The sequence below is a fragment of the Microcaecilia unicolor genome, chromosome 4 (genome assembly GCF_901765095.1).
Source record: "Microcaecilia unicolor chromosome 4, aMicUni1.1, whole genome shotgun sequence".
NCBI lineage: Eukaryota > Metazoa > Chordata > Amphibia > Gymnophiona > Siphonopidae > Microcaecilia > Microcaecilia unicolor.
The window spans coordinates 206189308-206215916 of record NC_044034.1 but is presented as its reverse complement, the minus strand read 5'-3'; the positions used below and the strand labels follow the sequence as shown (position 1 = coordinate 206215916).

At 45.8% G+C, this 26609-nt stretch overlaps 1 protein-coding gene across 1 annotated transcript in view; it reads right to left on the bottom strand.

The window, feature by feature from the left end:
- The window catches only part of TMEM138 (transmembrane protein 138), a 59061-nt gene extending 51669 nt beyond the window's left edge, over positions 1–7392 (bottom strand). The window contains exons 1-2 of the mRNA XM_030199512.1: positions 7314–7392; positions 6978–7060 (exon numbers count right to left, since the gene is read on the bottom strand). The gene's annotated coding sequence lies outside the window, so the exon portion shown is untranslated. The remainder of the gene's footprint in view (positions 1–6977; positions 7061–7313) is intronic.
- Between the last annotated feature and the right edge of the window lie 19217 nt (positions 7393–26609).

Genomic DNA, 26609 nt, shown 5'->3' with positions numbered 1-26609 from the left:
CTAACAAGACAAGTTTGCTGTTACTAATGTACAGACAGAATGCGGGCTATTAGATATATATATATATAGCTTGTAACAGTAGTTTGCAAGGCCTATACAAGACCAGCTTGCACGTAGCAACGCCATCTGAATAGGCGACCTTGGAGGGTGCTGACACCCCCCCTGCATTCCTGAGCCGCACCTTATCTCCTGTGCTAGAAAGGAGCATTGTGTGTGTACAGAACAAGCTGCTAAGTTTCGTTTTTCTTGCCAGTATCATTTCAGTGTTATGACGTGTGTACGTACTGGGACTACAATTTTGTACTGTAAGAACTACAAATGTTTACTGCGCATGACAGGTATGACGTGTAAGGGGCCAAATGCGCAGGCCCAGTAGGGAAGTATAAATGTAAGCGTCAGATGATTTATGACACACAGTGTCCCGAGGCTACTCGGTGCTGTTCACTTGCTAGCAATAAAGTTGCCTTGTTTGGAACCAAAATTTGCCTTTCGTCTCCTGATTTCCCACCTGTTTCATTGGCGACCCAGATGGGACAGAAGTAGAAAGGGGAATCGGATTATATTCTTCCCCTCCCCCACTGCAGTCGGATCGGGTCATCGATTCCCACCCGAGGAGGTGGTGAGTGGCCACCGCTGATTTCAGCGTCCATCTCCCGGAGGAGGGCCGATCCACTCCGCCTGACTGTAGAGGGGGTTGTGTGGCTCCGACAAGGCACCTTTTTCCATTTCAGGGAGAAGCGCACGACGGCGCGGCCTGCGACCCCGGCGGACAGGCGAGTATACTCTACGTAGTGACCGGCCCAGTAAGGACCGAAGAAGAGGCGTGATCACCCTCTTTTAGCCAGTGACTAATACGGACTATTGGTATCCGACTAGGTCCCGAAACTCACTAGGCTCCGGCGACGAAACCGAGCGGCGAACGAACGGGGGGGTTTCTTGTGGCGTGTGAAAGTGTGTGAGTGGGCTTGCAGTTCCAGGCCGGGCGACCGCGTCCTGGTCAGGCCGAGTGTTGACCCTTCTGTGTCTGGTGGAACGAGACCCCTTACTCCTCCACCTCCCCTTTCCCCCTTTGTCCGTCACCTGTCCTTTGGCACTCAGGTTAGGATGGGCGGGGGTGGGTCTTCACCGTTAGATTTAATGACGGAACACTTTAGCGAAGTGTTCGACCTAGATAAATGTAGCAGGGCCGGGATGATACAGAGATGTCAATTTATGTGGCCAGGGCTAGGAATTGCTGGATGGCCCCCGGAAGGGTCATTCGAGTATGAAAAGGTGGCGGCGGTCATGAATATTGTTATAATTGAGGGAAACCCAGGCTGTCCTGAGGACATTCCATACATAGAAGCGTGGTTGGATGTAGTCCGGGATCCGCCAGCTTGGGCCCAACGGAAGGTAGAAAAGGCCGCCCTTATGTTGGTAAAGCAGAGAAAAGGCCGGAAAACCAAGCTTAGAACCCTGCCGACCCATGCCTTCGCTCTTCAAAGCTCGGCAACCGCTGCCGTCCCGAAGGCCGCAGGGACCGCCCCCATACGGCCTACCGCCCCTAGCACTGAAGCCACTGAGACCACGCCCCCTGCTACCAGAGTTAAGGCAGGAACTACGCCCAGTACTACCAACACACTTTCTAGAAAAAAACCCCCAAAGAAGACCGCAGGGAAAGTTCAGGGTTTGGCCGAGAAGAAGCCTCCAAAAGCCCCGATACTTGCTACGGCGGAAGCATACGAAGACGACATCGCGCCGCCGCCCTATGCTCCTATGTACCCTGACCTTACGGGCCTAGCAGAAGGCCCCGCTGACGCCGAGACTTCCGGGTCAGAGTCGGATGCCGGGGAGACGTCCCACCCAGCCTCACCTGAGTCACCTGGCCTCGCAACCACACGGAAGAGTACACGGGTTGTGAAGAACATTACTCGGTTCCCCCAATCGAGTCCGCAACAGGCCCTTCCGTCCAGCCGGAAAGGGGAACCTCCCACTTATTCCCAGTCCGACAGTCCACCACCTATACCCTAACCCGGCAGAGGGGGGGGGGCCAGCCCATCGAATCAACAGTCTATAGTCACGTTCCCTTCTCAAGTGCCGATTTGTATAACTGGAAATTCCATGGGCCGTCCTACGACCAGAAACCCGAGCAGCTGATAGAGCTGGTGGAAGGCATTATATACAGCTACAATCCAACTTGGGCCGACCTTAGGCAGTTGAGCGCCCACATCCTGACCTCTGAAGAACGCCGCCTTTACAACAAAATATGGAGCAAGCCGTCCGGGATGCGAATCCGGCCCATGCCAATTTACAGAACCTACTAGAAACGGAGGCGCCCATCGCTGCCCCCACGTGGGATTACCGAACCGCCGAAGGCCAAACCTTTATCCGCCGATACCAACAGGCGTACCTGGCCGCCTTAAGAAGGGGAAGCAGAAGGTTACCAACATGGGGAAAATCCACAATGTGGTCCAACAAAAGGACGAGAGTCCAGGGGACTTCCTTGAACGACTTATGGAAGCATTCAGAAGGCACAGCCCGATAAATCCCGAAGACCCTAAGAACCTCCCAACCGTGGTTATGAGTTTTGTTAGCCAGTCAGCACCGGATATACGAAGAAAGCTACAGAGAACGGAGGGGTTCGAAGGGATGAGCCTAAGCCAACTGAAAGCTATAGCTGATCGCGTATTCGGATATCGCGACCAGGAGGAGAAGGTGGAGGCCCGGAAGGAATCGACCAGACGGATGCGGGAGAAGGCAGATGTGTTGGCTACGGTGCTGGAAGAACGAATGAGGTCTAGACCAAAGGGGAGGGGCAGGAGAACAAGAGGAACGCGGGTCCCCCATAGGGCGTAACCAGTGTGCAAATTGCCGACAAGAAGGACACTGGTGGCTGATTGTCCAGAGGAGATACGGGACAACCCGAGAGAAGAGGAATCATGGGACCGGCAGAGAGAGGAGGAGACCGGCGACCGTACGGGGGCCCCTAGGCGAGGCCGTGGGAGGGGCCGAAGAGAGAGAGGACGGGATGACCGGAGGGAATGGCAGATGGCTGTGGACGCTACCCGAGACGGCTCAGCATGAAGAAAACCGGGAGGGCAGAGTCCCCACTGACCCTCTGGTGGAAATTCGAGTGGGGACAGAATCTATGAAGGCCTTACTAGACACAGGGGCCCAGCTATCTGTTATCACCACTGCCATAGCCCCAGCCACGAAAGAAACTATACTACAATTGTGGGAGCCTCCGGGAAATCCCTTGCGGCCCCCCTCCTCAAAGAGCGCCAAGTCCAGATCGAGGGACGATGGTGTCCATCATTTCATACACATCCCTGGATGCCCGGTCCCCTTGATTGGTCGAGACCTACTCTGTAAGCTCCAGGCCACCTTGAAGTTCAAGACTACGGGTGAAGTGGAAGCTCGCTTTGAAGATCGGCCAGTAACACTTATCTGTCCAGTAAGAGAAGAATGGAGACTACATGTTCCCCCACTGCGGGATCCGGCGACTGCCGTTACGACCAGAACACCCCTTTCGCCCAGCAGAGGCGGGCCATAATGGATGAAGTGCCTGATGTATGGGCAGAATTGAACCCCGGCGGACTGGCCGTAAACGCTATCCCCATCTGGATTGAGCTCAAACCGAATGCTCAAGTTGTTAACCAAGGACAATACCACATCCCCTATGCAGCCCGGCATAGTATGCACATACATCTACAGAAACTCCTTCAAACAGGGAGTCCTTAAACCAATCAGATCCGCATGGAACACCCCATTGTTGCCCGTTAAGAAGCCAGGAACATCCGAGTACAGACCCGTCCAGGACCTGAGGAAAGTCAACAACCAGGTAGCCGACATCGTTGCCCTCGTACCGAACCCATACTCCATCCTGGCCCAAGTGCCATCTCAGACCAAGTGGTACAGTGTCATTGATTTGAAGGACGCCTTCTTCTCCATCCCTCTTGCTGTTGACAGCCAAAAGTTGTTTGCCTTTACGTGGGAAGACTTGCAGACGGGAACCAAGCAGCAATATACATGGACCCGGCTTCCCCAGGGGTTCAAGAACTCCCCCACCCTCTTTGGTGACCAGCTTGCCCAGGACCTGAAAACGTACCAAGACGAGTACGGGCCGGTCGTCCAATACGTGGATGACCTGTTGGTGGCCCGTGAGGACGTACACGGACTGTGCAGAAGCCACCCTTTACCTCTTGAAAACCCTGGAAGCCCAGGGTACCGGGCCAGTCGCAAGAAGGCGCAGATATGCGAGATCGAAGTCGAGTATCTGGGGTTTCGCCTCCGAGAAGGAACCCGAAGGCTCGGTATCCCCGAACCCAAGCCATCCGCAACCAACCCACTCCTGCAAATAAGAAGGAACTACGGGCACTCCTCGGGAGCCGCTGGATATTGCCGCATTTGGATTATCATTTTGCCATCCTGACCCACAGTTGTACGCCAAACTGAAAGACCTGAACTCGGAGGGCCAAAATCTCGAGTGGGAGAAACACGAACTGAAAGCCTTCAGGACCTTAAGGATGCCCTTGCGGCCCCACCAGCGCTCGGACTGCCAGATGTGACTAAGCCGTTCCACTTGTTCATCGACGAAAAGAAGGGATTGGCACTTGGAGTCCTCACCCAACTGGTCGGCACCTGGCAACGCCCTGTAGCATACCTCTCCAAGAGCATGGACAACGTGCACGAGGATGGCCGGGCTGTCTCCGAAGCATTGCAGCGGCCTGTCTCCTGATACACGAGGCCAATAAACTCACATTCGGCCAACACTTTTTGTGACCACACCCACACCATCCGCAGGCCATACTCGAGAGCCACGGACCCAGATGGATGACCAACTCCCGATTGGTCAAATACCAAGCCCTCCTGTGCGAGAATCCGGAGTGCGGATCCTGGACACGACCAACCTCAATCCTGCCACCCTCCTTCCGGCCCTGAACCACCACTCCACGACTGCGAAGAGGTAATGGCCACTGTGCACTCGAGCAGACCTGACCTGAAGGATCAACCCTGGCAAGGGGGCATCACCCTTTTTAATCGATGGAAGCAGCCAGGTGATAGAGGGAATTCGAAGAGCTGGCTATGCGGTGGTATCTGAGGACCATGTGATCGAGGCTATGGCTCTGACACCCGGAACATCAGCCCAGAAAGCGGAGCTAATCGCCCTCACCAGAGCCCTCCTGTGGGCTGAAGGAAAAGTTGTTAACATTTACACCGACTCCAAATACGCTTTCCTCACCCTCCAGGTGCACGGAGCCTTGTATAAGGAGAGGGGATTTTTGACAGCAGAAGGGAAAGGACTTGCAAATGCCGCTGAGATCTGCCAATTACTCGAATCGGTATGGAAGCCGAAGAAGGTGGCTGTGATGCATTGCAGGGCCCACACGGGAAGAACGGACCCTATCGCCCGGGGAAATCAGCGGGCAGACGACGCTGCAAAAAGGGCAAGTCAGCTCCCCTACTCCTCTCACCCTCCTGACCCCGTACTCGTCGTCCAGCTCCCTACGGAGACCCCTATTTACACCCCCCAAGAAACGGAATGGGCCCAACAAGAGGGTCTACAGTCACGCAATGGCTGGTGGATACTACAGGATGGGCGCATATGGATACCCGAAGCCTTGGCCTGGACGGTGGCCAAGGAGGCTCACGACCGCACCCACCTGGGAAGGGACGCCCTGGGGCGCTTACCTTGAGAAGACCTACTACATCACAAACTATCCTGTGGACCAAAAACGGCTTCCAGCCGATGCGCGACTTGTGCCCGAACAACCCTCGAACGGGGCCCGGCCCTATGCCAGGACATGTTCTCCGAGGCACCAGCCCTTTCCACTGTTGCCAGATTGACTTCACACACATGCCCCCGGCGCGCGGCTACAAAGCTATCCTCGTCGCCGTGTGTACCTACACCGGATGGATTGAAGCCCAGCCTACTAGAACGGAAATGGCTAAAGAAGTTACCTCCCTACTGCTTCATCAAATCCTACCCAGAACGGCCTCCCCAAGCAAATAAATTCTGACAACGGCCCCCGCCTTCGCCAGTGAAGTAACACAACAGCTCAGTACCAGACTGGGCCTCGATTGGAAGTTGCATTGTGCCTGGAGACCCCAAAGCAGTGGAGTAGTAGAGAGGGCTAACCGATCCCTGAAGAACCAGCTTGCCAAGCTATGCCAAGAAGCAAAAGCCAAGTGGCCCGACCTGCTCCCCCATGGCCTTGCTGCATCTTAGGTGTACCCCCAAGGCTACAGGCCTTACTCCTTACGAGATGATGTACGCTAGGCCACCACCACTGGCCTCCTTTCCCGACTCCTTGCAGATACAGGGTGAGAGTTCCTTAGTAAAACAGATGAGAGCCTTACACCAGGTAGTGCAAGACATCCAGCAGTACACTGAAAGAGTAGCTCCCTTGGTCCTCACCAATCCGACGCACAGGTTCAGGGTGGGAGACGAGGTATGGGTAAAAGAGTGGGATGAATCTGACTGCCTAAAGCCAAAATGGAAGGGGCCCTCCCTTGTTCTCCTAACGACCTCCACCGCTGTTAAATTGCAGGAAGCCCAGTGTGATACATTGGACCCGATTGAGCCTGCTGCTCCCACTAGCGGCTCCCTGAAGCGTTGGACTGCGCACCAACATCCTGACGCTCCATTACGGCTGACTCTAAGAAAGACGTGAACCACCAGACTCATGCCTGCCCAGCAACAGGAACTCAGTTTCTGGACCCACTGCGTTTTTGGCCTCTCTTTATCGCAGCCATAATCGTGGGCCTTATCATCTTCTTGCTGCAAAGGCTCGGATACCTTCCACCGCATATATGATGCTGAGCCTACTACTCCTCCTCTGCTCAGTCCCGAGCTATTACCCCTTGAGCCAGAACTGTACTGAATGTTTGCGCCTCGTGCGCCACCAGTATAGAGGGAGGATATCACCTAGTCACTACCCTCATTCCCCAGTCTAAAATTAGAAGGGGAAAGAACCTACTCCTTTAAGGCAAGTTACCTGTTTCCCCAAACCATGTACCACACATCTGGGACACAAAATGTGATGCAACAATGGGAAGGATACGACCGCTCTGCGCTTCCCTGTAAGAGAGCAAAAGTGTGTGAGGATCCCTGCATACCTTGTTCAGTTCCCAAACCTAGTTCCCAGGCCCTCGTGGCTCCATAGACATGCCCAGCAGCACACGCGCTTGCTTGGGAAATAAGAGTGAATTAAATTTGGAGCCCCTTACAGAACACCCCGCATACTTAAAAATTCAATAAAATATTGCCTTATAACCGTCTCCAAGCCAGCGGCAGAAACTCCAGACCTCCAACAACACTACACTACACTCACCTCGAAGCGCCATCTTCTGTCTCCATGGAAATCGGCGGCAACAGCGTTAAACGTCACTTCCTGGAGACCGACGGGCGTGTTGGAGGGGGGGAGGGAACAAACAACTGTCTTGATTGCGTTGAAGGGAGGTGCTGGGCTGGCAATTTCTCATTTCTCTTAACCACCACGAGCTGGCTGGCTTAGACAAAGACTTGTTTTTGTTTCTAGCGAGCGGTAGTCTAAGACAGCTAGCGGGGGATGTGGTGGTTGACAGAGAAGTTGGATCGGTAAACAGAGTGAGATGCCAAGAAGGTGGGAGGGGGAGGTCGAGAGAGATATTGGAGCTGGACCCGAAGGGAGGGAAGCAAGAGAGAAGGAGTAATACTTGACCACCAGGGGGACTGGGGAGGTATGCGAGATGAGTCAAGGAGATGCTGGAGGGCAAGTGACAGGCAAGTGGGGAAGAAGAGTAGAACCTGGATGGAATTTAGGGGGGGGGGAGGGGAGCAGAAGCTGGATAAACTTGGGGAGGGGGGGGAGAAGCGGAGCAGAAGCTGGATGGATATCCAGGAGGAAGGGGAGCAGAAGCTGGATTGAATTGGGGGGAGGGGAAGCAGAAGCCCACTTCAGGCACAGGCAGCGCCTTGTGACTCTGGGCAAGTCACTTAACCCTCCATTGCCCCATGTAAGCCACATTGAGCCTGCCATGAGTGGGAAAGTGCGGGGTACAAATGTAACAAAAAAAAAGCTGGATGGATATACAGGAGGAAGGGAAGCAGAAGCTGGATTGAATTGGGGGGGGAGGAGAAAAGCTAGATGGGACTTGGGAGAAGGGGAGCAGAAGCTAGATGGGACTATGTGACAAGTGGGAGAGTGTTGGGGATCAGAGCAGGGAATTATGTATGGGAGAGAGGAGAGACAGAATGGAAATTTGGAGGGGTAGGTGTTAGGGAATGGTGAGACCAATGGGAAGTTGGAGCTGATTTTATTTATTGGTATTTATATCTCACATTTGCCGAAAAGTAGTATCAGTTCAATGTGGCTTACATTTATAAAACGTTACATTACAAATAAACATAGAATCAGGAAAAAAAGTGAACAGTTATTTAAATGCATTTAGAGCATTTTATAACAGATATATTATTATAAGAACTGTGTTTCATTTTTAGAGAGTTATTGGCATAATATCATAGGAACTTTTTGAATAAAAAGGCTTTTAAAGATTTACAGAAATAAATATCATTCTACCATTTTGTGGCTAGGTAAGGGAAACTGCTAGTTAGAGTTGATTTGTATATGATATACTTGCAACTGGGGAAATGGAGAACGAGAAACTCTCTAGTGCCTAGTATGGCATTTCTTATAGGAAGGTCTATCAAATTAAGCATGTAGTCTGATGTTAACCCATATAATATTTTGAATACAAAATACAAATTCTAAAAACAGTTCTGGCGTTTATCAGAAGCCAGTGCAATCTTATCAATAGTGGAGATGCCTGTTCAAATTTAGCAGCTTTATAAATCAGCTGTGCAGATGTATTCTAAGTTTCTTCATTAACAATTCTTTGCTGCGAGCATAAATTGCATTGCAGTAATTGATTTGTGAGAGAATTAGGGCTTTGAATACTAAGCTGCACTAGCGTTTTTTCCACACGCTAATGCTAGAGACACCCATAGGAATATATGGGTGTCTCTATCGTTATCACACACTAATTTTTAGCACGCCTACAGTGTGACTTGGTAAACAGGGCCTGTGAAGAAACAGTGTGTTTAAGCCTGTAAAATGTATTGGATATTTTCCTGCATTAATTATGTCCTGAGGTGTATTTCTTTTATTTGGCCAGCAGGTGGTGTGTCTTTGCTGTAAAGCTGATACAGAAAAATTAATGTTCTTTTCTTTAGTTTTAAGCACACGAACAGGAAGCAAGAAGAAGTGTATTTTTTAAATTTTCTTGTTCTGGACTCTGATTGGCCCAGGAACTCATTTTCATTTGGAGAATACTGGCTTTTGCTCCAGTCTTAGCCAGGAAGAAAAGAGAGCAGGAGGATCTCATTGCTGAGTCTCAGTAAACAAAGTTATATGTCCTGATCTTCCCAGGTACTTTTTAGAAAGTAAACAAATGTTTAGTTAGTGTAATAATTGATCCATATTTCAGTTACCTGTTATTGTTTACTGATGCCCATTTTTTTTGTTCATTGTTTCATTTTTAAGACAATAAATATTTGGTTTATTGACTCTTTGGACTGATAAAGAATCCTGGTGGTTTGTGTGTTGGGTCTGTGAGTGGTTTCTGGGAACTAGGGGGCCACTGGGAGTGTGGCCCCAGTAACCTAGAAATTACTGGGGATAATTTGAGAGCGTGAGACTCGCCTTGAGGCGGTTCGGACCCAGTCGGTGGGAAGAGGGCGCTAGTGTAGAGCACAAGCGGCAGGTGGACCTGACCTGTGCTGGGGATAAACCATCTAAGTGGCCGTGGGGTAACCCCAGGTGGGTGGCTAGGCATTTTGTGAAAGTGTTTGAATCAGGGATCTAAAGTTTTCAGTAAGGAAAATTGTTCTTATCCTCTCATTTCCACAATGATCTGAAAATCTTTGCAGTTACTGTGTTTCCTGTGCTTCTAGAGTTAAGTATTGATCGATTATAACTCCTAGAATCTTCAAGTTGGTTTCAATAAGTAGTCTGGTTAATTGTGAAGCTGGTTTGTAATACAGGTTGAAAGGATTCGATAAGATCAAGAATTTAGTTTTATATTTATTTGGTACTTAAAGTGGAGGCCCATTCTTCCATTTAATTTAGATCTTGTTTAATAATGTATAAAATATTATTAATTTGATTATTAAATGGGATATAGATGGTGACATTGTTGGCATATATGAATGACTTAAAACCCATGTCTTCTAGTTTTCTTCCTAGTTGTTCAAGCATAATGTTGAATAGGGTGGGTGAAATAGGGGAGCCCTATGAAACACTGCAGTTAGGAGACCAAGGAAGAGATATATAGCTAGGCATCTTGACCTGGGCCCCCTTACTACAGGAGGCCCTAAACCTGCCTCAAGCTGAAGAAGGCATAGGCTGAAGACCAGCTTTGGGGCCTCCTCCCCAGTTTCTGCCCTGGGTCCCTGAATGTCTTAACACCAGCCTCGAAGATAGGTCATGAGTTGTTGGGCCACCAGACCTTCCATTACCTTTAATAGTAGAGGGATAGAGGCCACAGGTCTGTAATTTGACACATCACTTCTTTTTGCTGAGGTCTTTTTGGGGTGGGAGTGAGCCTGATGTTACCTTTTTCCTTTGGGAATTTACCACGTGTTAACATGTAAGTTAAATAATTATGGAGCAGATTAATAAAAGAGATTGGAGCTTCTTTTAGAATGTAACCAGAGGGGAACTGAAGGAGAGCAGTTGCAGGTGAACAACTCTCCGGTCCCCTTTCGCTCCCCCGGAATCTCGAGCGGTAAATTGGATCCCACAATAACAAAATTCTGAAGCCAGAAAAGAAGAGGAACAACGTGGGCTTTGTTTTGGCGCTTGGGGGTGAGGAGATGGCAGCAAAATCCGGCCACAAGGACAAGCTCCGAAGTAAACCCGCGGAAACTAAAATGGTGTCTCCCTCAAGTCCCGCAGGCCCGTCAGTTTCGTCAACCTGGGTGGCGGAGATAACAACCGAAATGACGGCAGTTTTAGAGGAGCTCCTGGAGCACCGTCTGACGCCTATCGATACAAAGCTGGAACAGCTGCAAACTCATATGGAGGATTTAACACGCGAATGTGTGACTTTTCAAATAAGAACCAGTGCAGTGGAAGATAGAGTGATGGAGGTAGAAGACGCATAGAAAGATCTAAAAAAGAGGTTGGAGATAATGGAGCAGAAGGTGGAAGATCTGGAGAATCTGAGCGACAAAAATCTAGCGGACACAATTGAACGCTGGCTGGTAGAGGCGATTGATTTCCCGGCAGCTATGGAACCATTGCGAGTGGAAAGAGCCCACAGGATAGGGCCAAGCCATGCTAATTTAAGCAAGCCTAGAGTGGTCATACTACAGGTGCTAAATTTTGCACATAAGCAGATCATCTTACGCGCCTCACGTTTGGACAAAGCCTTGTTGTTTGAAAACAAGAAGATTTTGTGTTTTCAGGATTACTCGGCGGGGGTGGCAGGAAGACGGCGGGCCTTCTCGCCGCTCTGCACCAAGCTGTTTTCATGGAAGGTACAATTTGCCCTATTGTATCCAGCGGTGCTGAAGATCACACATAAGGGAGAAGCTCGTTCATTTTAATCAGTGGAGGAGGCGCAAGAATATGTGGCCCTAATGGAGGAAGAAATCACTACAGGAGCGGGATGAGGAGTAGCGCCATTGACGTGAGGGCAGCATTACTTCCCACTTTATGTGGGGGGCCTCTGGAAAAGAGTATATGTGGAACTAGGTGAAATTGAGTTTTGCTGACTCAAAGGAGATCTGTTTGGACAGGGAGAGAAGGAGGGAAGATTTTTCTGCCTTACTAAAGGACATTGATGTACAAAAATGGATTCTCTCAGGGGGGGAGTGTAGGAGTCTGGGAAGGAGGTCTACACAATATTTGGTATAGGTTTACTAAGGGGGTGGATGTTTGGTAAGTCGATATTAGACATAAGTTGGGTACTGTTACGTGCAGGTTGTATTTGTTTGCTTTTTTTTTCTCTCTTTCTTTTCTTCTTCTTTTCTCTTGGTGAAAAATCCTCAGATATGGGTATGAGGAAGTTTAGATTGGTATAAAGAAATATGAGGTAATGGTTAAATAGGGGAAGTGAACAGGGAGGTGTTAAGATGTGATAGTTTCCTCTAGGAGAACGTTTGTTCAACGGGGTTTGGAATGGAAGGAGGGTGGGAGGGACAGGGTTGGGAAGGGGGAGAAGGGGGAGGGGAAGTATAGAAGGAAGGGGAGGGGAAATTGGGAGGGTTATGGGATAGCTGGGGGGATGGTACTGAATTCAAAGGAGTATTCTGTGGGCGCGCATATGGAGAGGGAGCAGATACATGTGAGGAAGATGAATGCTGATGTATGGTTAAATCTAGGGAGGCGATGGCTGGGACGCCTCCCTGGACACAGATTTTGGAGAATTTTTGAATTTTGCATGGTCAAGCTGGGGGTCTCATGGTAAAGCTGGTAACCTGGAATGTTGGGGGCATTAACTCCCCAACAAAAAGAACCAAAATATTACAGCAATTACAGAGACATAAAATTGATATAGCACTTTTACAGGAGACACATTTAGTCAAGTTGAACATGCTAAGTTGAAAACGTGGTGGGTTGGGGAATGCATGGCAGCTGCGGCTAGGGGAAAAAAGGGAGGAGTGGCAGTGTTAATTCATAAGGGGGTAGCGGCCGCAGTCCAGCCTATTATCATAGACCAAGGGGGTAGATATCTATTGGTGGAAGTGGACTTTCAGGGCCAAAAAATCTTAATATGTAATATATATGCGCCCAATCAATATGACAAAAAAATTTACAACACACTGATAGGTTACCTACTTGGCTGTACTGGGGTTCCCTTGGTGCTGGGAGGAGATTTTAATACAGTTTGGGATCCCCAAGTAGATAGTTCGAAAGGTAACAGAAGGGAGTGGGGAGCATCGAATAGAGGGCTACAATAGCTGGGGCGCTTGCTGGATTTAATTGACATTTGGCGAGTGTTACACCCCACAGAAAGAGATGCACGCACCTTTCACGGGCACACTCTATCAAGGCGCAAATAGATTATATCCTTACATCTAAAGAATTGTTGGGTAAGGTGGATAAAGTTGAAATTGGACCTTATGCAATTTCAGATCATGCATGGGTATACATGGACTGGGCTGTAGGCCCCAAAAACTCGAGAGGCAATTGTTGGAGGTTCCCGATTGAGCTGTATAAGGATCCGACTTCTAAAGAAAAGATTGTGGTGTGCTGGCGAGACTATGTGATGCAGAACAGGGGGCATGCGGAAAACCCGATTCTTTACTGGGACGCAGCGAAAGCAGTGCTCCAGGGTGAAATTATTAGCTATTCGCATTATGCGAAAATAGCTCGGAATAGGGAGATACTGAGATTAAGCTCGCAAGTGTGCAAGGCCCAAGAACTTTTGGGGAGGACGCATAATGAAGCTCACAGAAATCATTTAATGGAGCTGCAGGCAGCATTAAATGAACTACTGCAACAACGAGCCTCTAGATCTTAAGCTTATTATAAATACAAGCTTTATAAATATGGAAATAAAGCGGGGCGCTTACTAGCTCGTTTGGCGAGACCTAGAGGGAGAAGGGGAAGGATATTACAGATAAAAGATGGACAAGGGGTCTTGGTGCGCATGGAAGAGGCCATTTGTGAGGCCTTTATCAATTTTACAGTCAGTTATACAATTCACCTCCTGAGCAGGGGCTGTCGGGGACCCTTTATTTAAACAATCTTGATTTACCTTCTCTGAAGCAGAAAGATATAGATAAATTAAATAAGCCAATACAGGAAGAAGAGGTGGCTGTGGTGATATCGAGAGGCTCTTTGTTTAAGGCCCCAGGCCCAGATGGATTCTGAATGGAATTCTATAAAGTAATGGGAGAAGAGATTATATTTATTTATTTATTTATTGCATTTGTATCCCACATTTTCCCACCTATTTGCGGGTTCAGTGTGGCTTACAATACATTGTAAATAATGGAAATGCAGTTAGTTACAATCAGTTATGGATTCCATTGTGAGAAGTTAAGCGAGACAAAGTCAAGGTGTCGTTAGGGAATAGGTCAAGGAAAAGAACAATGGAAAGAAACAACTGGAAATCGGTAGGGTGATAAAACCTTAGCAAAAGAACATTCGGTATAACATTTTCTGTGAGTGAAGGTGTAAGTGTGATGAGATTACGGGGGATAAGAGTTCAGAAAAGAATGTATTGGTGTATTTCTGGAATCGTGAGTGTGGACTTCATGTGTATTGCTCCTTGCAGTAAATTTTATTGAAGAGATGAGTCTTCAGTAGTTTGTGGAAGTTGGTAAGTTCGTGGATTGTTTTCAAGTTGCGTGGTAGTATATTCCAGAATTGCGTGCTTAAATAAGAAAAGGTTGATGCGTGCAGCGTCTTGTATTTTATGCCTTTGCAGTTTGGGAAGTGGAGGTTAAGAAAAGTTCAAGATGATCTTTTAGCGTTCCTGGGTGGTAGGTCTATTAAGTCGGACATGTAGGCTGGAGCTTCACCGTGGATAATTTTGTGGACTAATGTGCATATCTTAAAGGTAATGCATTCCTTGAGTGGGAGCCAGTGCAGCTTCTCTCGTAAGGGTTTAGCACTTTCGTATTTTGGTTTTCCGAAGACGAGTCTGGCTGCAGTGTTCTGGGCTGTTTGAAGTCTTTTTAGTATTTGCTCTTTACAACCTGCGTATAGTGAATTGCAGTAATCCAGATGGCTGAGGACGAGGGATTGCACTAGGTTGTGGAAGACGGATCTTGGGAAGTATTGTCTTATTCTTTTCAGTTTCCACATGCAATAGAACATCTTTTTGGTTGTGTTGTTTGCATGGGTTTCGAGTGTTAGATGGCGGTCGATAGTGACTCCAAGGATTTTTAAAGTTTCTGAGATTGGAAGGTTTAGTTTTGGTGACTAGATATTTTAATAGATTGGTAGATGTAGAGAAGCTGTCACCTAGCCTATCTGTGGCACAAATAGTTGTCTTGTCAAAGCCAGGGAAAGATCCAACTAGGCTGGAGTCGTATCGCCCTACATCATTATTGAACGTGGAGGCGAAGTTATTGGCTAAAACTATGGCCAGTTGTATTGCGGGAGTCTTGCTGGGCCTCATACATGAGGCGCAAGTAGGGTTTGTAGAGGGGAGAAAGGTAGCAAAGAATCTTAGGAAAATCCTGACAGTGCTGGAGGCTCGGAAAAGGAGGGAGACCTCGGCAATGCTTATAAGCTTTGATGCTGAAAAGGCATTTGATAAAGTTAGATGGGACTTTTTGTTTACTACTCTAGAGAAATATGGGTTTACGGGGCGCTTTATTTCTGCAGTTCGGGCTCTGTACCATTCTTCTCAGGCTAGGGTTCTGGTGAATGGAGTAGAATCAGGGATCTTCCCCATATTGCGGGGGACGAGGCAGGGATGTCCGCTGTCACCGTTGCTATTTGTATTATCTTTAGAACCTCTTATACGAGATGTTATAGATTGTTCCTCTGTAAAAGGTATGCAGATTGGACGATTGCATTTTAAGATAGCTTTTGCTGATGATCTACTGGTGCTATTGACGGAGCCACGAGAGTCCTTTTTAGCGCTAATGGATATTTTAAGGGAATATGGTGATTATGCAGGACTGTGTTTAAACCTAGCTAAATCGGAGGCATTGTCATCCTCCTTGGGCGTGCAATAGCTGTGTGGCCCGGACTTCCCTTTGAGTTGGGCGGATGGCTCATTTAAATACTTGGGCATTCGGCTAACTATTGATTTGGAATCGATGTATACCCTTAATGTTAAGACTCTTATGGAAGAAACAAGGAAACAGTTGGAGAAATGGGGAGACATTCCATTATCGCTGCGGGGTAGGGTGAATCTGGTACAGATGATTATATTCCCTCGCTGGTTATATGTGTTGCAGACGTTGCCACTTCGTTTGACGCAGAAAGATCTGAAAAGTATTTATGGGGCCCTCAGCAAGTTCTGCTGGGCAAGGAGGAAACCTAAGTTACGATTATCATACATGATAGGGAACTGGAAGCATGGGGGCTTTGGACTCCCTGACTTAAACATGTATAACCAAGCCTGTTACGTCACCTGAGCGACTGGTTCTGCCAGACCAGTGTATATACCCCAATAGACATGGAATGGGAGTACTTTGCCCCCTTTGATTTCTTATCACTATTACACCAGTCTCGGGGAGAAATTCCAAAACAATTTAAACATTGTACGCTACTTAACCCATTACGGGAGGCCTGGAAGGGGCTGGTGAAGAGATTGGGAGGGAGTTCCATGGTGTCTGATTTATTAGCTATTAGGGGTAATCCAGCTTTCGGGCCAGGGCAAGATAACCCAGTGTTCCTCAGATGGGAACGACTCGGATTCATGAGGATCGAACATTTACTGGGGGAGGATGGAGATTTAATAGGTTATGAGGAGTTACAATCTAAGATCGGGACAGCCTGGGGGAACAGGTTTGCGTACATACAAGTTAAACATTATGTTACCTCATTGGATCCAATAATGTTGAGGGTACGACTGGGAAGGAGAATAAGAGAATTTTTTCAGGAAACGGAGGCCACAGGATTGTCGGTGTCAGCATTCCACAATTTATTGGTTAGACGAAGTCCTCCAAAAAGCTATCTGGCTGTCAAACATAGATGGGAACAGGAATCAGGGATTTCTTTGGCAGGATGGGATGTTGGGTCTACACTACAAGGTATTCCAGCCCTCGTATCAGATGAGAGGTTACGGGAATGTGGGTATAGAGTGGTCATGCATGCCTATATGTCAGGACAGCAGTTGGCCCATATAGGCCTGATGCAGGGGGCCACCTGTGTTAAATGTGGCCAATCTCCCCACTCACTTTTTCATGCCTTATGGGCCTGTCCAGGAGTGAGAGCTTTCTGGGAGAGAATAAGGAGATTTATGGTTCAATTGATGGGGACACCAATGACTGGAACTTGGGATCAGTATGTCCTAGACACGCAAAGGGCTTTTCGTACTCAATCTAAAAGTGCCGCCTTCTATGCCGTAAGTTGAGTTTAGTGGTACTATATTGCAGTACTGGATGGTGTCGGAGTCACCTGCATACTGGCATTGGAGGAACCAGATACATCTGCTGGCGAGATGGGAGGCGAAGGCGGCAAAGGGTTCCCCGAAACAGTTCACACGTTTCACACAGATCTGGGACCCCTATTTGAGAGTGTTGAGTACCAGAGGACATAGTTTGCTCCTCAATTAGAAATAGCAAGCAGATCTTAGAGTAATCTGTGGGCTTCCTAAGTTGCATACTAGTTATATAAGAGACATCCCTGGGGGGGGGGGGGGGGGGGCTTTTCACTGGATCATAAGGATACAAATCTAGGTAAAAGGAGGGAGGGATAGGAAGGGAGAGGGGGGTAGGAATGGGGGGTTGGAGTGAGAGGAAGGGGGGGTTAGGAGGGACAGGGGGGAAGATTGTACAATGTGAGGGGAATATGAGGTTTGAGGGGGGGGGAGAAAATAAGAAAAATGTTATATGACGAGTTTAGTTTGTATGAGGCATTTTGTATTTGTGTCTCGTTTTGAGAATTGTATTTGGGATTGTATGTCAACTTCAATAAAAAAAGATTTAAACATAGAATATAACTAGAGAATATGTCCAGTGTGCAGTGTGATGAGATCTCTGGTGTTGATGGTAGGGTGAAATTAGACCATATTCTGTTAGTCTTCGCTCCTTCATAAGCGGAATTCTCATTTCCAATGTAGTCTACAATATTTGATTTGGATATAGGCAGTCTTTTTCTAATATTAATGATCTTTTCGAAAAGGTAGGCAAGATTTTAAGCTGATGCAGTTGTTTCATTTGATATTTGTAATTCTTTTGTATTTATTAGATTATTAACTAGGTTATATAATCTTTTTATAGATATTTGATCTTCACCTATATATGATTTGTAATAGCTAGATTTTGCTTTGTTAATTTCGCATTTATAGTTTTTAACTGCTTCCCTCCATAGTTTCTTGTTCTCTTCTATTTAGTTTTGACACCGTTTTCTTTCCGGTCATCTGCATATTCTTTTGGCTAAGAGTATTATAGTGTTAAACCACGGGGATTTTCTATCATTGAGTTTGATTTTTGTCCTCTCAGGGTCAATCTTGTCATGAATAGTTTTACTCAAGGCATCCCAGTGTGTAATGAAGTCAAAGAGATTATTAAATACAGTATCAGAACTGCTATTAAATTGCGACCAAATGATAGTAGATCTATTTTTTCTTCTTGATATGTAGGTTATGGAGTGTTTTGAGGCTTTTTGGAAACTTTTTATTTCCAATTAAGTGTAAAGGTAAGTTTATAATGGTCAGACCATAGGATAGTCATCTATAAGCAGTTACTAATGTTATGAACATCTGGGTTTCCAAAAATAAAAGCTACTAAGTCGAGCAGGTGACCTCTTGTACGGGAGGAATTACCAAGCAGCATTGAAAAAGGCCAGGAGGTTAGGAAATTTGATTTAATGTCATGAACATTGGCCAGGTGTAGGTTTATAACTCCAATTAGTATGGTGTTGGAAAAGTTGGTGCACATATGTGATATAAAATCAGTGAAATCATCATGTGCATCATACCAGTTTCCTGGTGGACGATATTATTCATATGAAGTATAAATGGTGGACAATATTATTATATGAAGTTTAAATGGGAGAGGGGTGGTTAGATGGACTGGGAGTATGAGTGAGGGTGTGAAATGGGATAAGAGAAGGAATGAAGTGTGGGAAGAGGTTGCAGCATGGATATGAATAACCTGACAGTCTGGAGAGCAGATGAAATGTATTGAAAAAGGATGAGGGTGGCGTGGAAGGGTATGAGAAAGGAAGGAGATGGGTCTCTGAATGGGGGCGGAAAAGGGTTTAAAAAGATGGAGAGGCAATAGGAGATGGTATATATTAGGTAAAAGATAGAATAGGCTGGAGATAAGGGGAGAAAGGAGAGACAGGGATGGAGCTATGGCTGGTGAGTGAATGAGAGGCAATGGAGACTAATGAGTACAAAAGATGGAAATGGAGAACTGAAGAGAGAAACAGAAAATGAGAAAAAGAAAGACAAAGAGAGGTGGTGACAGGATTGCTGGAGAGGGGATGAAGAAAAATGTGAAAAGCTGGTAGGTAGATGAGAGGTGAAATGGAAACTAGGTGAGAGAAAGGGATAATAAGGGGTTAAAGTCATATATATGTGGATATAGAGGCAGATAAGAGAAAAGTGAGAAAATAAACATAAAAAAGAACGATCAGTGCCAGAGGGATATAGAGAAGGAAGGGAGGGAAGAAAGGCAAGGGGAGAGAGAAGAAATAGAAATGTTGACCTGGAAAAGAATTTAGGAGAAGACTGACTCAATTAGAAAAGTGCCCAGAGAAGAAAGGTAGAAAAAAATTATTGTTATTTAATTCTTTTTAAGGATTGGAATATGTTCATTTTAAGAAATGTAGATCTTATTTATTTTTGTATTTAGCAGAGTACAGGAGAAAATGCATTTCAGTTTCTTTTACTAAAATTGCACTGCTTATAAAGTCTAGATTTCTTGGGTGGAGGGGAAGGGGGGTCTCCATTTCATTTTTTTTTTTTTTGTGCTCCCCTGTTTTGTATGAGGCAAGGGTCTGGAATACACAGAACTAACCCATCTGAAGACATTACTTTGGAGGTATGAAACCACTTGTTGATCATCTACATGTGTATTTCTATGGCCCGCATTGGTGGAAGGAGGGAGGAAGGAAGGAAGGGAGAAAGAGCTAGGCTTTGGAGGAGAAAAAGGGAAGGTGCTGTTGTCAGGCCTAGGGAAAGCTTACTGAACCCATGTTAATTTATGTGACTGTAAGGCAGTAAGTAAATCCTAATAAATAAGGTACCCGGTCAAAATAACCCCGACAAAAAAGCTCCAACAAAAAAAGCTCCCGACATAATAGTCCCTGACATAACAGCCACTGTCAAAACGGCCTGCCCACAATATAACCCTTGATAAGTTAGCCCTCCGACAAAAGGGCCCAATCAGGCTGCCAAGAATATGGGACTGCATTTTTTTCCTAATAATCTTACCGTGCCAATCAGGATAAGGTTGGTAAGACTATGAAAATGATGACAATATTGTTTTTTTTTTGTTTTTTTTATTAGCATGTTGATGGAAGAATAGTTTCTTTAAACAGCAGAACAGATCATGAATACCAGTTTGTAGCTATAGAATTTTGTTTATTTATATATGCTTTATGCAATTGAATGCAATTGAATATAATAAACTACAACTGAAATCTTCATTGATAGTTATTTTTTTCTTAGGGGGCTGTTTTGTGTAGAGGCTATTTTGTCAAGGGTTGTTTTGTGGGAGGAGCCCTTTTGTCAAGGGCTATTTTGTTACGGTGTGAAATGTCAAGGGTTATTTTGTTACAAGGCTGTTTTGTCAGGACTTTTTTGTCGGGGTTCTTTTGTCAGGGCTGTTATGACTGGGTGCCAATAAATAAATATCTGACAGACCCACCAGTGACGTCGTCATGTCTCTTTCCATTTCCCGGTGGTGTAGCATGGAGGGAAGTTTCGCACCTCAGACAATTTGTTTCAGACCTGGTACCCTACTTTTACAGCAAAACAGCACCATTGTGACCCAGAACCCAGCTTTTACAGCCTTTGTTTACACATTGTTTGAGGGGTTACCATTGTTTTCTGTATTATCTGACTTTTTACTTACCTAACAGTGGGTTGGTCCCATTTATGTCAGATAATCGAGACTTTACCTTATATTGTGAAGAATAAGGGGCTGTCTTATCCTGGGTAGGCCACTAGGTGGCGCTGTTCCCATAGAAATGGGGGGAAGTGTCCAGGATGAGTCACTAGAGGGAGCCATGAGGGGAATGTCCAGGTGGAGGTTGCTAGGACCAAGGAGAATCCTGGGCTGGAAACAGGTGTAGGTGGTTGTGGGCTGGGTCCTGCCTGGAATTAGGGAGAAGAGCCTAAATGGGTGGAGAAGCTAATTAACCACCCTATACCTGCCTGTGGGGTGAAAAAGAAGAGAGGAGCTGGAGACCTGGCAGCTGGAGGAAGAAGATCCCCTTGAAGGTACCGGCTGAACTCTGTGGACTTTTGAAGCTCTCTGCTGAAATGGTGACAGCTGCACTGCCCTCTGAGAAAGAAAAGTAAATGCTTTTGTTTGGCTGTTTGAACTGTGAAAGTTTGAGGAACTGCCTTAAATGTTTGAATTGAAGAAGAAATGTTTAAGTTAATGAAGGAATAAGCCATGAAGATTATGTTAAATGGCAACTAATAAAACCTTTAGTTATAAGAAGCCTGGTGTTGGTGAACATTTGTGGAAGGTGAAGAGGAGGCAGAGAACTCCCCTGTGTTTGAGGCAGAGTACTGGGGAATTACCTAGAAGTGTGGAGCCCAACCGTGACTGTGTGTGTGAAGGAAGCTAAGCAGGGTCAGCCCTGGCCAGAGCCTGGAAGGGTGACCAGCTCACAATATCTATATCTAGAAACACAGAAACACGACGGCAGATAAGAGCCAAATGGCCCATCCAGTCTGCCCATCCACAGCAACCACTATCTCTTCCTTTCCTTAAGAGATCCTACATGCCTGTCCCATGCTTTCTTAAATTCAGACATGTCTCCACCAGGAGGCGATTCCACACTCCACCACCCTTTCCGTGAAAAAGTATTTCCTTAGATTACTCCTGAGCCTATAACCTCTTAACTTCATCCTATGCCCTGTCATTCCAAAGTTTTCCTTCATGCCATAGAGGTATTTAAATGTCTCTATCATATCCCCTCTCTCCTGACATTCTTCCAAAGTTATACATATTGAGAGCCTTAAGTCTGTCCCCATATGTTTTATGAAAGCAGTGGTGTAGCTAGGGTAGTTGACACCCGGGGCCGGTCATTTTTTAACACCCCCCTCCAAAATCTAGTACTAGGCATGCCGAGAATACAAAACACTCAGGACCTATAGAACAATTCTACCATACCATAAGCAGTCATTTCTACAAATCACACAAGGAAAAGGAAAGCATCTTAAACACTACAGTGAGCACTAGAACATCAATTCACCTATTGTAAAACGAAACCAGACAGAATAGTACAGATCGTCGATCCTGCACAGTCAATGCCAACTGAAAGCCATGTCTTTTTCACAAACACAGATACACCCTAATCCACTATAGAATAAGTAATCATAAACTTCTGCAATTCACTAATTCCTTTTCATATAATATGGTAGCCAAGTGAATTCCACAAGATGTATGTGGTCCACTCATTTTCTCTTCCTTTCAAAATATTTTAGACTCTGCCTAACCTCCATTCCCCATAGTTAAAGATCTTCTATGCTTGTCCCATACTTTTCATGAAGTCTGCTACTGTTTTGCCTTCATTGGGAGGCTGACCTTAAAGTACATTGAAAACAACAGTCCAGGACAAGGAATCGATTATCCAAGCTATAAATCACTTTTTGATAACACAATGTCACATGAAAAAATGGGGTTGTTTTCTTAAAATAGATTACATAATCCTACATCATTTTTGTTCCATCCCTAGATATGCATATCTGATATAGAACAGGCATAATGACTCTTTTAGTTTCAATTTTTGACACAGAATTTTTAAGTTTCTTAAGCATTCCTACAAATGATTTTCCTTGTTAAAATAAAGTTCCTATTCTCTCTCTCTCTCTCCCTTTCGTTTTCCTTGTGAAACAGCATTTACCTTGTAAATACAGGTATCTGATAAGTTCTAATTCATAAAACAATTAAAATATATGTATAATTGTGCTGCACAGATAGGTTTTTCTTTTCTAGCACTGCTGTGATAGCATCCTGTGAGTGCCGCATATGTTGACAGTATTACAACACAAAATGGAAAACAAAAGTGGCATGCATAACTGAGAAAGTTTATGGAATACTCAATAACTCTATTATGCCTATGGAACATATCAACCGGATAGCTAGGATTTTAGAAAATGGGTTAACACCTCCTGTATCAGTTAATTTTTGATTTTGGTTTTTTTTTTTTTTTTTTTTTTACATTTTCTATGACCTGCTCCACATAATGGGCTTGGATGCTGATGTGAAGAATTTCTATTGACTTCACCAGCACAGAACACATTTAACCTTGAAATGATCATTACAAAAAAGCTTCATAGATTTTTGAATTTGTAAAGAACTACTATGCAAAATTAACACATTAATAAACAGTCAACTGCTTTCAAAAAATGTGGCTGCATCTAGGCAAAAAAAAAAAAATTCTCAGGGCAACATGCAACAGCCATCAGTTTAACTTAGTACAAATATAGTGCTCCCCTTAACCCTACAGAATAAAAAACAAAATAGGCATATTTCTGATATTATTAAAGTAATATTGGAGTAACAAAATCAATACAGTAAACTGCACATCCATAAAAGGCTCAAGTCAAGCAAAATCTATATGAAACTTCAGTAGTTCCACCCCAATGTCATAGGTTTGGTACTCTTATAAGTACACCATAAGCAGACCTCTAAGTCTTCTTTGTAACCAATAAATGTTTCATAAAACTTGCACAAAAACTGAGGACTTAAGTCCACTACTTGCAGTATTCATCTGGAATTTTTTGCTTCAAGGCTAGAATCTTAGTTTCTCACAGCCTCAGAGCAGACCGACTAGCTCTGATACACATTCTACGAAGTTTTGTAAGCAAGAAAACTGTAAGATGCTATCCAGAAAAGGGCAGCACAAAATAAAATACAGGCAAGCGAAGAAGCCTGATAAACAAACTTGAATATCTCTTGCTCCTCAACCTCCGGGGATCTAAACTGCCCTGCTTGCAAAAGAAGCAGATCTCCTCATCGTCGTCGGGCCTTCCCTCACTGGGTCCCGCCCTCACGGAAATAGGAAGTTACCTCAGAGGAGGGCGGGACCCAGTGAGGGAAGGCCCGATGACGACAAGGAGATCTGCTTCTTTTACAAGCAAGGCAGACGTGAGGCGCTGCCTGCCACACTGCTTCAATCACAGATTTGTTTTCAAAGGTAGGGTGGGAGCGGAGCACCCCCCCACCTGCTGACACCCGGGGCGGACCGCCCCCACCGCCCCACCCTTGCTACGCCACTGTATGAAAGAGACCACTGACCAATTTTGTAGCCACTATCTGGACCGACTCCATACTGTTTATATATCTTTGTAGGTGTGGTCTCCAGAATTGCACACAGTATTTTAAATGGGACCTCACCAGAGACTTATACAAGGACACTATCACCTCTTTCCTTAGCGTATGCAGCAGATGAATCCAGGAACTGCTGGGTTATATCCATCTACCAGTAGGTGGAGATAGAGATTACAAAGCTGAAGGCAGTGATACCAGATGGTCAGCTCCTCCTTCAATTCAGTATATCTCGATCTCTAGCAGGTCTCTGCAGCTCCTGGATTCGTCTCTTGGGCCTGCTCCTGGGCCTTTTGGCCAGTTGAGCTTAGGGGGTGTTTGGGCTCTGTGCCAACTTTAGGGGCATACCTAGTGGCCTGGGTCCCTGCCTCACCATGTGGTCTCTTTCCTCCCACAGTTTGGACTGTAGCCTTCCTCACAAAGAAAAAAACAAACAAAAAACTTCTAGTCCACAACAGACCTGTGTTTGCTGCTGTCATCAGCTGTAAAAAAAACAAAAAACAATTCGGGACACAGGCTCTCTATGTCAAATGTTCAGCGCTGCGTGCGTCTGGTAGCACTATATAAATGCTATTAGTAGTAGTAGTAAGAGGAGTCTTGGGGGCAGTACATAAGCACTGGGAAAAGACCAACGGTCCATCAAGCCCAGCATCCTGTCTCCGACAGCGGCCAATCCAGGCTTCAAGAACCCGGCAACCCCCCCCCCCCCCCCCCCCCAAAAAAAAAAAAAAAAAAAATTTATAATGTTCAATGGACTTTTCCCTCAGGAATCTGTCCAAACCCCCTTTTCTAATTCCTTTATATCTTTTTTGAGATGCGGCGACCAGAATTGGACACAATACTCAAGGTGCGGTCGCACCATGGAGCGATACAACGGCATTATAACATCCTCGTGTTTGTTTTCCATCCCTTTCCTAATAATATTCAACATACTGTGTGCTTTCTTAGCCGTGGCAGCACACTGGGCAGACGTTTTTAACGTCTTATCAACGATGACTCCCAGATCCCTTTCTAGGTCCGTAACTCCTAACACGGAACCTTGCATGACGTAGCTGTAATTCGGGTTCCTCTTACCCACTTGTGCATCACTTTGCACTTGTCAACATTGAATTTCATCTGCCACTTGGACGCCCAATCCCCCAGTCTTGCGAGGTCCTCCTATAATCTTTCACACTCCTCCTGCGACTTGACGACCCTAAATAATTTTGTGTCATCTGCAAATGTAATTACCTCACTAGTTACTCCCATCTCTAGGTCATTTATAAATATGTTAAAAAGCAGCGGTCCCAACACAAACCCCTGCGGGACCCCACTAACTACCCTTCTCCACTGAGAATACTGACCATTCAACCCTACTCTTTGCTTCCTATCTTTCAACTAGCTCTTAATCCATAGTAATACCCTACCTCCGATCCCATGACTCTCCAGTTTCCTCAGGAGTCTTTCATGAGGCACTTTGTCAAACACCTTTTGAAAATCCAGATACACAATATCCAACGGCTCCCCTTTGTCCACATGTTTGTTCACCCCCTCAAAAAAATGCAGTAGATTGGTGAGGCAAGACTTCCCTTCACTAAATCCGTGCTGACTTTGTCTCATCAGCCCATGTTTTTGTACGTGCTCTGTAATTTTATTCTTGATAATAGCCTCTACCATTTTGCCCGGTACCGACGTCAGACTCACCGGTCTATAATTTCCTGGATCTCTTCTGGAACCTTTTTTAAAAATCGGTGTAACATTGGCTACCCTCCAGTCTTCCGGTACCACACTCTATTTTAGGGATAGATTGCATATTACTAACAGTAGCTCTACAAGTTCATTTTTCAGTTCTATTAATACTCTGGGATGAATACCATCAGGTCCTGTCGATTTACTACTCTTCAGTTTGCAGAACTGACCCATTACATCTTCCAAGTGTACAGAGAATTCGTTTAGTTTCTCCGACTCGCCCGCTTCAAATATGTTTTCCGGCACCGGTGTCCCTCCCAAATCCTCTTCGGTGAAGACCAAAGCAAAGAATTCATTTAATTTCTCCACTACGGCTCGGTCTTCCCTAATCGCCCCTTTAACACCATTTTCGTCCAGCGGCCCAACCGATTCTTTAGCCGGCTTCCTGTTTTTAATGTATCTAAAAAACATTTTACTATGTATTTTCGCTTCTAACGCAAACTTTTTTTCAAAGTATTTTTTTGCCCTCCTTATCTCCACTTTGCATTTGGCTTGGCATTCCTTATGTTTCATCTTGTTACTTTTAGTCGGTTCTCTTCTCCACTTTCTGAAGGATTGTTTTTTGGTTCTAATGACTTCCTTTACCTTACTGTTTAGCCACGCCAGCTGACGTTTGGTCTTTTTTCCCCTTTTTCTAATATGCGGAATATATTTGTCCTGTACCCAGGGGTGTGCTGGCAAATTTTTAACAACAGGCTCTTTCTCCGGACGTAGCCAGCTCTGCAGTTGGAAGGGCCAGGGGTAGCCGGGGGGAGGGGAGCAACACTTT